Source organism: Aquarana catesbeiana, linkage group LG03 (genome assembly GCF_042186555.1).
Source record: "Aquarana catesbeiana isolate 2022-GZ linkage group LG03, ASM4218655v1, whole genome shotgun sequence".
In the NCBI taxonomy this organism is placed as follows: Eukaryota; Metazoa; Chordata; class Amphibia; order Anura; family Ranidae; genus Aquarana; species Aquarana catesbeiana.
The window spans coordinates 544,500,017-544,514,962 of record NC_133326.1 but is presented as its reverse complement, the minus strand read 5'-3'; the positions used below and the strand labels follow the sequence as shown (position 1 = coordinate 544,514,962).

General features: G+C 44.3%; 1 protein-coding gene across 1 annotated transcript in view; it reads right to left on the bottom strand.

Moving 5' to 3' along the window:
* The window catches only part of TBXAS1 (thromboxane A synthase 1), a 198,645-nt gene extending 184,635 nt beyond the window's left edge, over positions 1-14,010 (bottom strand). Inside the window, exon 1 of the mRNA XM_073621485.1 lies at positions 13,889-14,010. The gene's annotated coding sequence lies outside the window, so the exon portion shown is untranslated. The remainder of the gene's footprint in view (positions 1-13,888) is intronic.
* Between the last annotated feature and the right edge of the window lie 936 nt (positions 14,011-14,946).

Genomic DNA, 14,946 nt, shown 5'->3' with positions numbered 1-14,946 from the left:
TCATCCTGGTACAACCACTTGAAGACCGGTGACATACAGGTACGTGACTGTTCGGCCAGTGGTTAAAGTGGTATTAAAAAGGTTATTAATATTATTGTTATTCAGGATTTATATAGCGCCAACAGTTTACGCAGCGCTTTACAATATAAAAGGGAGACAATACAGTTATAATACGATAAAATACAAGAGGATTAAGAGGGCCCTGCTCAGAAGAGCTTACAATCTAATAGGTGGTACAAAAGGTTGTAACTGTGGGGAATGAGCTGATGGAAGTGGTAAAAGATTAGCTGGAGGCGTGATAGGCTTCCTTGAAGAGATGAGTTTTCAGGGATCGCCTGAAGTTAGCAAAAGTAGAGGATAGCCAGACACGTTGAGGTAATGAGTTCCAGAAGATGGGAGAGGCTCTGGAGAAATCCTGGAGACGAGCATGAGAGGAGGAGACGAGGGTGCTTGAGAGTAGGAGGTTTTGGGAGGAGCGGAAAGGACGGTTTCGGTAATATTTAGGGACAAGATTGGTGATGTAGCTCAGGGCAGCATGGCTTTGTATTTTGTGGTTAGTATTTTGAATTTAATTCGCTGGGCAATTGGGAGCCAGTGTAGGGATTGGAAGAGAGGGTTGGCAGACACTGAATGGTGGGTAAGGTGGATAACACTGGCAGCAGCATTTATGATAGACTGAAAAGAGGATAGCCTATGGAGAGACAGGCCAATGAGTTGCAATAGTCAAGGCAAGAGATAACAAGGGAGTGAATGAGGAGCTTGGTGGTTTCATTTGTTAAAAAGGGGCGAATTTTAGAGATGTTACGGAGGTGAAGTCTACAAACTTTTGACAATGATTGGATTTGAGGCTGAAATGACAAGTCAGAGTCTAGGATTACACCTAGTACCCTGGCTTGAGGGGAGGGACTGATGGTTGCATTGTTGATTTTGATGGAAAAGTCATGGAGGGGGGCATGAGCGGGGGGAATATTAATAGCTCAGTTTTAGAGAGATTTAGTTTAAGGAAGTGGTGCGACATCCATGCTGATATGTCAGTTAGTAAGTTAGTAATGCGAGAGGAGACTGAAGGAGTGAGGTGAGGAGTAGACAGATAGATTTGGGTGTCATCGGTGTATAAGTGGTATTGGAAGCCGTGGGCAGTTATCAAGTGACCAAGGGAGGAGGTGTAGATAGAGAAGAGAAGGGGTCCAAGAACAGAACCTTGGGGGACCCCCACAGAAAGGGGAAATGGAGAGGAGAAGACAGAGTTGTAGGTAACACTGAAGGAGCGCTGTGATATGTTGGCAGAGAACCAGGATAGAGCAGAATCTTGGAGGCCAAGGGAATGGAGTTTATTTAGAGGAGTGGGTGGTCAACAGTATCAAAGGCTGCAGAGAGGTCAAGTAGTAGGAGTATGGAGTAGTGGCCATTGGTTTTAGCATTTAGTAAATCATTGGTGAGTTTTAGTAAGGCAGTTTCCGTGGAGTGCTGTGAGTGAAAGCCAGATTGTAAGGGGTCAAGAAGGTTATTTTCACTGAGGTAGGAGCTAAGAAGGTTGTAGACTAAACGTTCCTAAAAGTTTAGAGGTGAATGGGAGCAATGAGATGGGTCTTAAGTTGTTCAGGTTGGTGGTGTCCATTGAGGGCTTTTTAAGTATAGGAGTGATCTGCGCATGTTTTAGAGGGGAGGGGAAGGTGCCACTAGAGAGGGAGAGATTGAAGATGTGAGTGAGTTGTGAGGGAACAGGATCCAGGGGACAATTGGTTAGGTGGGCATCTGAGAAAAGTTTTGTAACCTCTTCAGTAGTAGCCAGTTCAAAAGAGGAAAGTGTTGAATGTGCTGTTAGGAAAGGTATGTTGGGTGGGGAAGATGTACACACAGTGGAGGTGTCCTCACGAATTGCATCAATCTTATCTCTGAAGTGATTGACAATCTTTTGGGCAGTGAGTGAGTTAGTGGGTTAGAGGGGGTGGAAGACGAAGCAGAGAATTAAAGGTTGAGAAGAGCCAATGGGGTTGTAAACCCTTGTGTTTTTTCACCTTAATGTATCCTCTGCATTAAGGTGAAAAAACTTCTCTCACTGAGCAGCCCCCCCCCCCGTTTTACTCACCTAAACCCGTTCGTTCCCACGCCAGAGACGCGCTCACCCTCTCTGGCCAGCGTCTCGGCTCTTCTTTGGATAGATTAATAGCAGCGCAGCCATTGGCTCCCGCTGCTGTCAATCAAGTCCAATGTCGCGGCTGCCAGGGGGCGGGGGCGGGGCCGAGTCGGGCCCACACGCGAAACCCCCATGCAGAGCGCTTCTCCTAGAAGGAGGAGCCACTAGTGGAGGAGCCACTAGCACCGCCAGGGGACCCCAGAAGAGGAGGATCGGGGCCACTCTGTGCAAAACGAACTGCACAGTGGAGGTAAGTATGACATGTTTGTTATTTAAAAAAAAAACCACAAGGGTTTAGTAACACTTTATACCAGAAATGTTTTATACTGCAACTTATCAGTCATTAGATGGCTTCTGCTACTGGCAATGACAGCCAGTGAGCCAATGAGGAGAGAGCAGGGGGGGGGGGGGGGGCCGAGCCACACGCTGTGTGTGAATGGACTCACAGAACAGCAGCTGCTTACTATGGGGGTACTCGGCAGGAGGGAGGGGCCAGCAGCGCCGGTGGAGGACCCCAGAAGAGGAGGATCGGGGCTGCTCTGAGCAAAACCATTGCACAGAGCAGGTAAATATGTTTATTTATTATAAAAAAAAAAAATCTGCCTTCAATATCATTTTAAGTGATTTGAGTTATACATTCTGCTTTTAAAAAACAAAACTTGCTGGCGGAATCACCAGATGAAAAATCGAAAGAAAGCCTAAAAAAGAAGATGAATGCAGCCATTACATCTAAGAATTGGTAAACTGACAATAATAAATGTTTGCTTTTGGGCTTAATACCGCTTTAACCACTTCAGCCCCGGAAGGATTTGCCCCCTTCCTGACCAGGCCATTTTTTGCAATATGGCACTGCGTCGCTTTAACTGACAATTGCACGGTCATGCAACATTGTACCCAAACAAAATTTATGTCCTTTTCCCCCACAAATAGAGCTTTCTTTTGGTGGTTTTTGATCACCTCTGCGGTTTTAATTTTTTGAACTATAAACAAAAAAATAGCGTCAATTTAGCAAAAAACACAGTGGGGGTTATTTACGAAAGGCAAATCCACTTTGCACTGCAAGTGCACTTGGAAGTGCAGTCGCTGTAAATCTGAGGGGTAGATCTGAAATGAGTGGAAACTCTGCTGATTTTATCATCCAATCATGTGCAAGCTAAAATGCTGTTTTTTATTTTCCTTGCCTGTCCCCCTCGGATCTACAGTGACTTTACTTCCAAGTGCACTTTCAGTGCAAAGTGGATTTTCCTTTAGTAAATAACCCCCAATATTTTGTAGTTTTTGCTAAAATAAATATCCCAATTTTTAAAAAAGAAATATATAAAAAAAACTAATTTCTTTCTCAATTTAGCTTGGTATGTATTCTTCTACATATTTTTGTTAAAAAAATTGCAATAAGCATATATTGATTGGTTTGCGCAAAAGTTATAGCGTCTACAAAATAGGGGATAGATTTATGTCATTTTTATTATTATTATTTTTTTACTAGTAATGGCGGTGATCTGCGACATTGTGGCAGCTTGGACACTTTTGACACCATTTTGGGACCACTGACATTTATAAAGCGATCAGAGCTAAAAATAGCCATTGATTACTGTATAATTGACACTGGCAGGGAAGGGGTTGACACTAGGGGGCGATCAAAGGGGTTAACTGTGTTCCCTGGGTGTGTTTTAACTGTAGGGGGGATGGGAATGACTAGGGAAGGAGAGAGATCAGTGTTCCTACTTAGTAGGAACACACAATCTGTCTCCTCTCCCCTGAGAGAACTGGGACTCTCCCCTGAGACAGTGCGCAACGGCTCCTGCTGCATCTTATTAAAGGAGAGACGTACAGCTAGGGCAATTTGCCCAGCTGAGCCAACATGCCGCAGTATAAGTGCGGCGGCTGGTCGGCTAGTGGTTAAGAAGGAAAATGTAACCACTTCCTTTCCAGTGACGTACCTTGTACGTCGCCGGACTTTTGGTGGTTGTACAGGGATGATGCAGCAAACCAGACGCTCGATTGCTATTACAAGCAGCGGGAGGGGACATCCTTCCACGGCTCTCCGGCTCTCCCGTCCCACCGACACATCTGCCGGCTGGCCGGACAGCCAAGCGAAGCCGGGATCAGCTTTGACTGGCTGTTCGTAATTGGAACCTGGAAGCAATGACATGATATCACTTCCAGTTTACTCAGAATCCATGAGCGCCATTTTTTAAAAATCGAAAGCATTCAAAAAACACTGATCTTGGTGTTTTCAATGCTTTTAAGTACAGAGGAGGGATTTGGGGTCTTACAGACCCTAGATCTCTCCTAAAGGAGTACCTGTCACAAGGATGTTTACATTCCTCGTGACAACAATAAAAGTGATCAAGAAAAAAAATTAAAGCAACAGTGTAAAAAAAAAAAAGAATAAATAAAAATAAAAAATGTTAAGTGCCCCCGTCTTCCCATGCTTGCGCGCAAAAGGCGAACGCACGCTTCGATCCCACGCGCACGGAAATAGCAATCGTCCCACACTTGTGAAATATCACCGTGATCATGGGCAGTAATTGTAGCAACCAGACCTCCTCTGTAAATCTAATGTGATAACCTGTAAAGGCTTTTAACCACTTCAGCCCCGGAAGGTTACCCCCTACATGACCAGGCCATTTTTTGAGATACGGCACTGCGCTATTTTAACGGACAATTGCGTGGTTGTGCGACATTGTACCCAAATAAAATTGATGTCCTTTTTTTTCCACATATAGAGCTTTCTTTTGGTGGTATTTGATCACCTCTGCGGTTTTAATTTTTTGCGCTATAAACAATTTTGAAAAAAAACCCAAGACAATATGTTTTACTTTTTGCTATAATACAAATCCAATAATAAAATTAAATATAATATTAAAAATCTAATTTCTTCATCAATTTAGGCCAATATGTATTCTGCTACATGCTTTTGGTAAAAAAAAAAAAAAATCACAATAAGCGTATATTGATTGGTTTGCGCGAAAGTTATAGCGTTTACAAATGATGGGATATTTTTATGGATTCTTTATTTATTTATTTTTTTACTAGTAATGGTGGCGATCAGTGATTTTTAGCGGGACTGCGACATTGCGGTGGATCAAATCAAAAACCTGACTGACACTTTTTTGGGGACCAGTGACGCTAATACAGTGATCGGTGATAAAAATATGCACTGTTACTGTACTAATGACACTGGCAGGGAAGGGGTTAACACCAGGGGCGATCAAAGGGTTAAGTGTGTCCCCAGGGGGTGCTTACTAACTGGGGATTATGGGGATTGCTCTGACTGGGGGAACACAGAGATCCGTACCCCTGCTTAGCATGTTCTACGTTCTCCCCTGTCAAAACGGCAATCTGCTTTGTTTACATAGGCAGAGCACCGTTCTGCCTCTCTGGGGAACGATCGCGGCTGGCTAGGCGAACATAGCGTCCGCCAGACCCGTTGATTGGCTCCCCCACTGTCCAATCGGCATGCATGCACCGCCAGAGGCTACTGCACGAAGCAACGTACGGGTGCGTCGTTTAGCGCAGCCGGGCCGCCATGCCATAGTAGATGTGCAGAAGGCGGTCCAGAAGTGGTTAAAGCGTCACCTATGGATAGTAAAATTTATGTCATTTGTCGCCGTCGCATGGGCATGTGCAATTTTAAAACGTGACATAGGTACCTGTTTACTCGGCATAAGTTCATATTTTTTCCCAAAAACTGGGTTTAAAAAACCTCTGCGCAAATATCGTGTGAGATAAAAAATGACAAGACCCACCAATTTATTCTCTAGGGCCTCTGCTTTAAAAAAAATATATAATATTTGGGGGTTCTAAGTAATTTTCTAGCAAAAAATACTGAATGTTACATGTGATCATAAATAAATGGCCTGGACTGGAAGTTTAAAGTGTACCTGTTGGTAACTTTACATGTCTGCATGAATACATTCCTGACATGTTGCAATATACAGTAACAGTATAATTTCAGAAATGATTCACCTTTTATCTTTAAATAGCTGCCCTTGAACTGGGGTTCTTGTGAATTTAACTAGGTTGAAATGATATCATCAATCTGCTGCAGGCAGGAGGAGGCATTTCCTCAGTCTCCTTTCCCCCAGTGATCAGACTGCAACTTTATACGTTTTCGGCAAGTCACAAGGTGAGAAGCTGCAGAAGGACCTGATCTGTGTCGGACATTTGTGAACACAGCCAAGAATAGGATTGCCACCTCTTCTTCCAGCCAAACACTTTAGTGGTGCAGGGCAATTTTTTTTCTCGTAGTATACACTATAGTATTATAAAAGACCTGGGACACCATTGAGTGGTAGCACACGTAGTGTGCTGTGGCAAACAGTGTGTGTGGCAAAATTGCTGCCGAACTTGCCCCCAGACAGCTGCCCACAGCTCCCAGATGGCAACAAATTTTTAAGTGACTATCTTGGTTACTTGGGGAGCCACAGCCCTGTCTGAATATTGTGTCCAGGTTTTAGGCAGGATGAAACCCAGACACGTGATTCAAAACCTGGACTGTCCGGGTGAATCCTGGACAGGTGGCAACCCTAGCCAAGAACTACATGGGCACCATGATTTACATGACTGTGTCATCTCTGAGGCAGCATTGCAATCCAAAAAATAGATAGTGACCCTGGATGATGGCTAAACAAAGATGGTACCATCTTTTGGAGAGAAAAGAATCATCCCAGAACCCCTGATACAGCCTGAAGTCCCCTCCTCTGTGTGCGTTCCGGCTCTTGGGGGTGATGAGAGAACAACAGAAGGTGGATCATTTACCTAACACCCGAGAATGGAAACCGAAACTCCATTTTACTGACACACTGATGTACTGCTACTGCCTCAGCATACATCTGTACAGTGGCGGCTGGTGCTTATTTTTTTTTGGGGGGGGGGGGGGGGGGGGGGCGGCAAACAAACATTTCTCCCTCATCCAGGTCATGGCTTAGGCAGCTTCCCCCTGCATCTCTGTCAGAGCTGGGCTCAGCCCTTCCTTCTCTGAGCTGGCCGCTCAGCTGTCAGCTAATTGCCAACTCCCATCTCTCTCCACAGTTACTCAGCTGTTGATAATCCTGCTCGTCAGTCCTGCCTACTTAAGCCGTCCAGTCCAGAGGAGCTCTGCCTTTGCCTTGGTCACATCACAAGAAACTATCTCCTGCGTTCCTGTGTAAAGACTTGCTTCGCTGACATCCCGTCTGGCTCCAGATTCTGCTTGCTGTTACACTATTTTGATCCCTGACTTCTGGCTTGGCTGACTATCCATTCCTGTTACTGAACTCTGGCTATGTTTTGACTACCTTTGTTCTTTTTAACTGTGATTTAACTGTACTTCTGTCTCGGTCTGATTTCATGGTTTCTGACAATCTCCTCCCGGCGGTCACTTCTCCTCCCGGCCAACCAGGTCTTAGGACTCCTGGCCAATTGGGTCAGGAAGACAATAGTGAATATTAATTCGCTATTCTCACATAGCCAATGTGACAAGCCAATTAGAGCCTCAGGCTCTAATCATGTACTTAAAAAAAAAAAAACCTTTGAAATCCATGCGTTCGGCTCTCTGCATGTAGATTAGGGCCCGGGCGCATGGATTAGGGGGGGTGGCGCCCCTGCGCTCCTTATGAACGGCCGCCTTGCATCTGTATCCACTGACACTGTGCAGTCTTTCTCTCCCAATATACAGTGAGAACACAATAACAGAACCTGCACATATTGCAACCTTTCTATACGCACATTTACTGTACATCTGTTGTCCTGCACTGACACTAGAAAATGAGGAACACAGAACTATACACAGTACATCTTCTCTCTTTCTCTCTCTCTCTCTCTCTCTCTCTCTCTCTCTCTCTCTCTCTCTCTCTGTAGATGGAGGCACATCAGTCTGCTGCAGGCAGGAAGAAGCGTTTCCTCACTCTCTTCTCCCCCCCCCCCCGATCAGATTGCAACATTGTAACTTTGTAGCAAGTTGAGAGGCTGCATCAGCGGCTGATCCATCTGTGTCAGATATTTCTGAACATAGCCAAGAATGGCACAGGCACCAGGAATAACATGGTCATATAATCTCTGAGCCGGCATCTCAGTCCACGAAGTAGATGATGATCCTGGATGATGTCTGAAAAAAGATGGCGCCTTCCTTCTGGAGAGAAAAGCAGATGAAGGCCTTGCCAGGGGTAGCATTATGAGAGAGTGAGAGGTATTAAATACCTGGAAATGTTACACTGACACATAATTTAGTATCCATTACTACATGTGCGTCTTCATACATTGACACATATTTATGTTTATTCTGTGGACAAATCCATTTTTCCAAGCCCTCCACCTATACATTAAAAAACACACATTAACTATATTTTTTTTTTTCTGCTGTAGAACAATGAAGGTGTCTATACATGTTTATGTTGCAGTTCAGTTGGTTGGTGTATTTTTTCTTATTCATTGCAATTAGGGTACATTGGAAATGACTGGACCCTTCCCCAAAACACATGAGCAATATGCGTTTATGTACATTACTTGTACAGGTGTGAAAAGGCAGAAGGGATCCACAGCTATTTGTTGCAAAATGTTGTGTACATTGGCAATTAACCACACATATGCATATGGCATATTGCCAAACGTGGACGTTTTGTGCTCAGGAAATACATTGTACACACTCATACCAGCATTCACTTGTATAGCAGGTTATACGTGCCACCTGCGGCTCCTGAATTTGGGAAAACACCCGGAATTTTTTTCCCAGCATATTTTCAGCTTCTCACCATCTGTGTTCATGAGGGATAAAAGCAGTGGCAGCTGGATCTCAATTTTTTTTGGGGGGGACAGCAAACAAACCTGGCCCCCCTCACTTCCCGCACCCCCCCATGCATCGCTCGCTCGATCGCCGCACTTACCCTATCCAGGTCGGGGCTTCCCCCCTGCATCTCCTCTCCTCCCGGCCAATCGGGTCTTAGGGCTCCTGGCCAATCGGGTCTTGGGACTCCCGGCCAATCGGGGTCTCAGGACCTGCTTTCTGATTGGATGGGAGGAGAAGCAGGAAGACATTAGCGAATATTAATTGTCACACAAGAGGGGGCATTGTGCCCCGCACCCGCACTTTTTGAAGCGAATTAGAGCCTCAGGCTCTAATCAAGTGCCTCAAAAAAAAAAAATCCCATTGAAATCCATGCGTCCGGTGCCCTGCATCAAGATTAGGGGCCGGGTGCATGGATTAGGGGGACGCTGCCCCAGCGCCCCTTATGAGTGGCCACCACTGGCTAAAAGTTATTTTACCACCTCCAGCACCCCCTTAGGCCTGGATCACATCTACGCGGTTTCCTTGCGGTTGTGTTTGCTCAGGCACAGTAGCCCATTCAAATGAATGTACCGACTGAAAACACAGGGGAAAGGTCCCTGCACCTTTTCAGAAAACGCGGCTGCAGGAAAACCACATAGTGTGCAGGAAACTGCACCCCACTTTCCAGTGCGTGGGGATGCCAATAGGATAAATGGTACCCCCACACATCATCCTGAACTGAATTGCGTTTTTTTTTCTGCGGGTGCGGAAGGCATGAGATTACCCGCTTTCCCACAGCCCACACTAATGTGAACCTAGTCTAAGTGAGTTGTCTGCTGCAGATCGCATTATTTTGCTGCAGGTTTCTCTGCACCAATAATTTGCTACATTGTAAATAGTAACAAAACCCAAAACCTTTATCACGTGGCATTTCATTATATTTCACCGTTAAAGCGGCATTCCACCCAAAAGTGGAATTTCCGCTTTAAGCACTCCTCGTCCCCTTACATGCCACATTTGGCCTGTCATTTTTTTGGGGGGGGAGGGGGGGGAGTGGGTACCTGGTTTTGACAGGTACTTCCTGCCCCACTTCCTCCTTCCGTTGCTTGGCCGCCTTGGCGACTCCTCCTCTCCCCCCTAGGTGGTCCCTCCCTTTCTGCAATCTTCTGGGACACGTCACAGGTCCCAGAAAATTGCCTGGCCACTAGGAAAATGTAGCACGACTCGCACATGCGCAGTGTGAGCCCAGCTGTCACAGCTGGGTGCCCACAGTTGCAATGATGGTGCCGCGGAGAGGAGGGGGAGAGAGCGAGGCTTCGGGTGGCCGCATCGCTGGACCGTGGGACAGGTAAGTGTCTGTTTATTAATAGTCAGCAGCTACACTTTTTGTAGCTGTTGACTTTTAATAAACTGAAAAAAGACTGGAACTCTTATTGTGAATTTTCCCTTTGCTGATATATTTGGCTAAATTCATGGGTGTCAATGAGACAGAACATATGAGGGTTTTCTGGTGGTTTTTAAAGCCGGTCATAGACAGATCGAAATTCAGCCAGGTCCATCTATGGGAAGACTGATTGTACTGAAGTTGATCTATCAATTCACAACCAGCCTATTGAACTATAGCTGGCAGCAGTAATCATTGTATTCTGATGGCGGGGGAAACCTCCTGCTGTCAGAATACAATAGCACAGTGGAAGGGATTCCCCCGTCACCACTGACTGTAATGATGGGGGAATCAAGCGATTTTCTTTACTTCAACTCGTGGTTGAAGGAAAGAATATTGCATAATGTATATGTATATGACCAGCTTAAAGCCTAGTACACACTATTTGTTTGTTTTTTTTCCGTTCAACCCGGCGGGGCTGAATGAAAAAAAAAACAGACCCCTTGGAGGGATCGCTCCTGTTGTGCTATTGTGATCTGATAGGGGTACCCCCCGCCGCCAGAATGCTCCGGTCAGCGATTGGCTGAGAGCACTGATCGGGAGCCATCGACAGGCGGCAGTACACATGGGCCGAATATCAGTTGGCTACTATTGAACCGGCCAGTGCTGCCCGACATTCACTCCATGTGTACTAGGCTTAACGAGTTACTAAACCCAGGACCCTGCATTCACTATATCTGGTCTCCCAAAGTACACAGAACATGGAAATGCAATTATTTTAGTAAATATAAACTGATAAATATCTTTTCTCATCAGTGGTATATGGCAGTCTTGTGACTTCTATCAGTGTTTGGTTAAAGCTTGTAGGAGGAGTTTTCATTCTCCTCTGACTGTTCTATGAGGCTGAAGGACCCCTGACCCTCTGTCTGGACAGTGCTGATTGGCCCTGTGTTGATCACATGCACCCTCCCAAGAAAAAAAAAACTCTCTAGCAATACACATCAAATTGAGAATGTACAGAGTGCCCCCAAGGCTCTGTTCTATCAGGAAATGGATTGGGAAAGTGGAAGAAGTGGAGGATCAGAGAAGACAGGAACAAACAGTCTTTTTACACAATGCAGAGAATTAACCCTTTAGGTTTCCCAGTGAGTATAACAAATATGCTTTATTGCATATACAGACTGATTTTACTGTTCTGGGTTTAGTAACACTTTAAGGTGAAATTTGCTTTATATAGCTCATGTACTAGGATTACGCTTCATACATGCAATGAGAATATCAGATGAATGATTGTCTGTTTTTTTTTTTGCATGCAAATTTCATATTAAAAAACTAATAGGTTTCTAAAGTTACAAAAATGATCTGTCGTGATCGGCTGTTGAAAGCTACGTACTAACAAATAAATTATCGGACGATCGCTTCGAATGTGTTTTTTTTTTCGTCCAATATTCTCATTGTGTGTACTAGGCATTAGGGAAGCTCCTTTCAACAACCTTGGATTTGTTCTTGTGTTAAAAAACAGCCTCTATTAGCTGTGAATATGACATTAGAAACCGAGGAACTGGTTAAAGTAAAGCTGGTCATACACTAGTAGAATTTGGTCAGAAAATCTTTGTTTTAAGAATGTTTATTTGATAGTTGATGGGGACAAGGGCCTCATCCCCACAACCCTTGCGGGTGGTTGTGGGGGTCTGTGGGTGGGGGGGCTTATCGAAATCTGGAAGCCCCCTTTAACAAGGGGGCTCCCAGATCCCGGCCCCCCCATGTGAATGGATATAGGGTACATTGTACCCCTACCCATTCACCAAAAAGAACTGTCAAAAAGTAAAAACCACAAAAGACAGTTTTTGACGTCACTGGGTGGTCCCACCCTTGCCTATATAACAGCTGTCACCGCGAAAAGACAGCAGTCGGCGGGATGCCTCCCATCGAGTCGGAGCATTTTTTCCCTATTTTGCGGGTTTTTCTGGTACGTTGGGGACCACAAAGCACCCTCCCGATGTTGATGGCAAGCGGCCTGGTATGGTTCAGGAGGGGGCGGCGCTCGCTCATCCCCCCCATCCTGGCCTGCCAGGCTGCTTGCTCAGATAAGGGTCTGGTATGGATTTTGGGCGGGACCCCCACGCCATTTGTTTTTTTACATTTTGGCATAGGGTTCCCCTTAAATGCATACCAGACCTGAAGGGCCTGGTATGGATTTTGGAGGGACCCCTAAGCCATTTTTTTTAAATTTTGGCACAAAGTTCCCCTTAACCACTTCAATACACTGTGTTATATATACTACACTGCCTGCACTGACTGAATATAGAGTCTACAATAAATGCAAAGTATATATATATATATATATATATATATATATATATATATATATATATATATATATATATAAATAAACTGTCTGCATGCCACTAACTAACCTGTCTGCCTAATCTAGCTCAATCTATCTCCGTCTACACACTATACATAGCTGCTATGTAAGCAGCCTTATATAGTGTGGGGTGTGGAGCCATGATTGGCCAAAGGCACCCTGCCTTTGACCAATCGTGGCTCTCGCAGCAGAGCACACTGTGATTGGCCAAAGCATGCATGTCAGGTGCATGCTTTGGCCAATTGTCAGATGTCAATGCACTGTGATCTCGCAGTTCATTATGGGGCATTCCGCAGCACTCGAATTTTCCACAAACGCCCCATATGTTCGGTTAGTTTGCGAGCAAACGAACAGCCGATGTTCGAGACCTACAGGAAATATTTAAATCTGTGACGTGTTACTAGTGCACTGCACCCCGGATGAAGAATTAAACCGTGGCGCTATCTCCAAAACTACTCCCACTTCTTACAGTGAATTATCTAATCTAGTGAACACCCCTTTACAGGTGTATACTAAAACATATAAAAATAAAAATTATATATATAAATGTAATAATAATGTAATAATATTAATGAATCAAATGAATAAAAAACCACACAGTACATAAGGTGACTAAGTGCCAATACTGCTCATATAGTAGTATACATCAATCCCTGTGCAGTGACTCCACAAAAACAATGTATAACATCAAAGCTAATGACAGTCTTTGAGTGTCACACAATACCTATATGACTATATCAAATAAAACTCTGTGAAAAATACACACACGTGTGCAAAGTGTCCGTGATCGTGGTCAGAAAAACACATCAAATGTGCCACAGCAAGTCCTTATTCATTCCAGGAGTGTAATTATCTTCTATCACATCCTTTCACCACACCTGCGTGTTCAGTGACCCCTCTCCCAATGGACAGCCACTCACCAGCTCCTCATGCCTCCACTTTCGTATGAGGCTATAAAGCATGGATGTTTAGGGCTACTGGCAAGGGTTAAACAAATTCCATCCAGAGGTTCGTTCCATATGTAAATTAAAGAAGACTCCCAATAGTGTGATAACGTAACAATTTAATAATACACACTAAAAATCACACTCCAAAAGTTCCACTCACATTGTGTATACAATATAAAAGCACAGCAAATTCCACAGCAATCTGTATAACGCAATACCAACACAGCAGCTTGGATCAACCTCCTAGGGGGTATGCGGTCACGGCGGACCCTGCCACAGCCGGTGTCTAAGAAGTATCTCTCACCCTCTCCTCGCCTGCCTGTCAGATGGACCCACCGTCTCCCCCCGATAGGTGAATCGCAGAGCTCGCTTCCTCCTGTCACTAGTACGTGGTGTTATCCTTCGCTCGGCCACGCCCCCGACATGTTTTGTTATGCCTGTAACTTAATCATGGGATAGGCCGCTCTAGACGTCAGTCACTCTTTATATTTCCTCTCATCTCCAATTTACTGGGGACTTCTCAGTGCGCATGCGCAACCTGTTTGTTCCGCGCCTGCGCTCTAGGAGAGTCCCCTTGAGCGCAAACCCCCGCTTTTCGCGACTACAGGTCATTAATTACTGGTGTATCATGCAGCGGTATCAGGTTGACTCCACCGCTCTGTCCCATCACCATTATTTGTGGCAACTTCTCAGGACGGTGGGTCATCAGACAGCGCTGTAATACCCTGACATGTTAATCCAAGAACTCTCAGTGTGCTTTTCACAGAATTACACAACAATGCGTTCTACCATAAATTTTACATGAAAATAATTAAAATATAAAAACAACCTGTTACAGTTATCAACCCGGTTATTATTACCACAACCTATTGACATAAATAGACTAAATATCCGCACATTGGATGAATACAATAGAATAAAAAAGCATATGGAAATGGCTGGAATAAAAGATAAAATTAAAAATCTCTTATACTGGTTCTTAATAAGGTTACCTGCAGTTATGATATTATAAATATACAATATAAAACTGAAATCAACAATTAATGGTGACATAACTATAAACAGCTGGTTCTTATTCATGAACAGCAATTATTAAGTTGCCAGCTGTCATTTTTCCTCATTATCTCTTGATCTAAAATTATGTCATTTAAAAAGATTATCATTAAAAAATTATCATTAAAAAATGATGTGTCACAATATTGTCCTCTCACTCATGAAAGAGTGGGTACATATATATTAAAGGGGAACCTAAAGTGATCCTTTATCAATCATAACTAAAAAATCTATCTAAAAATCATTAATAAAACAATTAAGGTCCAGTTCAATGTTAAGCCCTCTCGGGGTCAAACTCTTAAAAAGGAA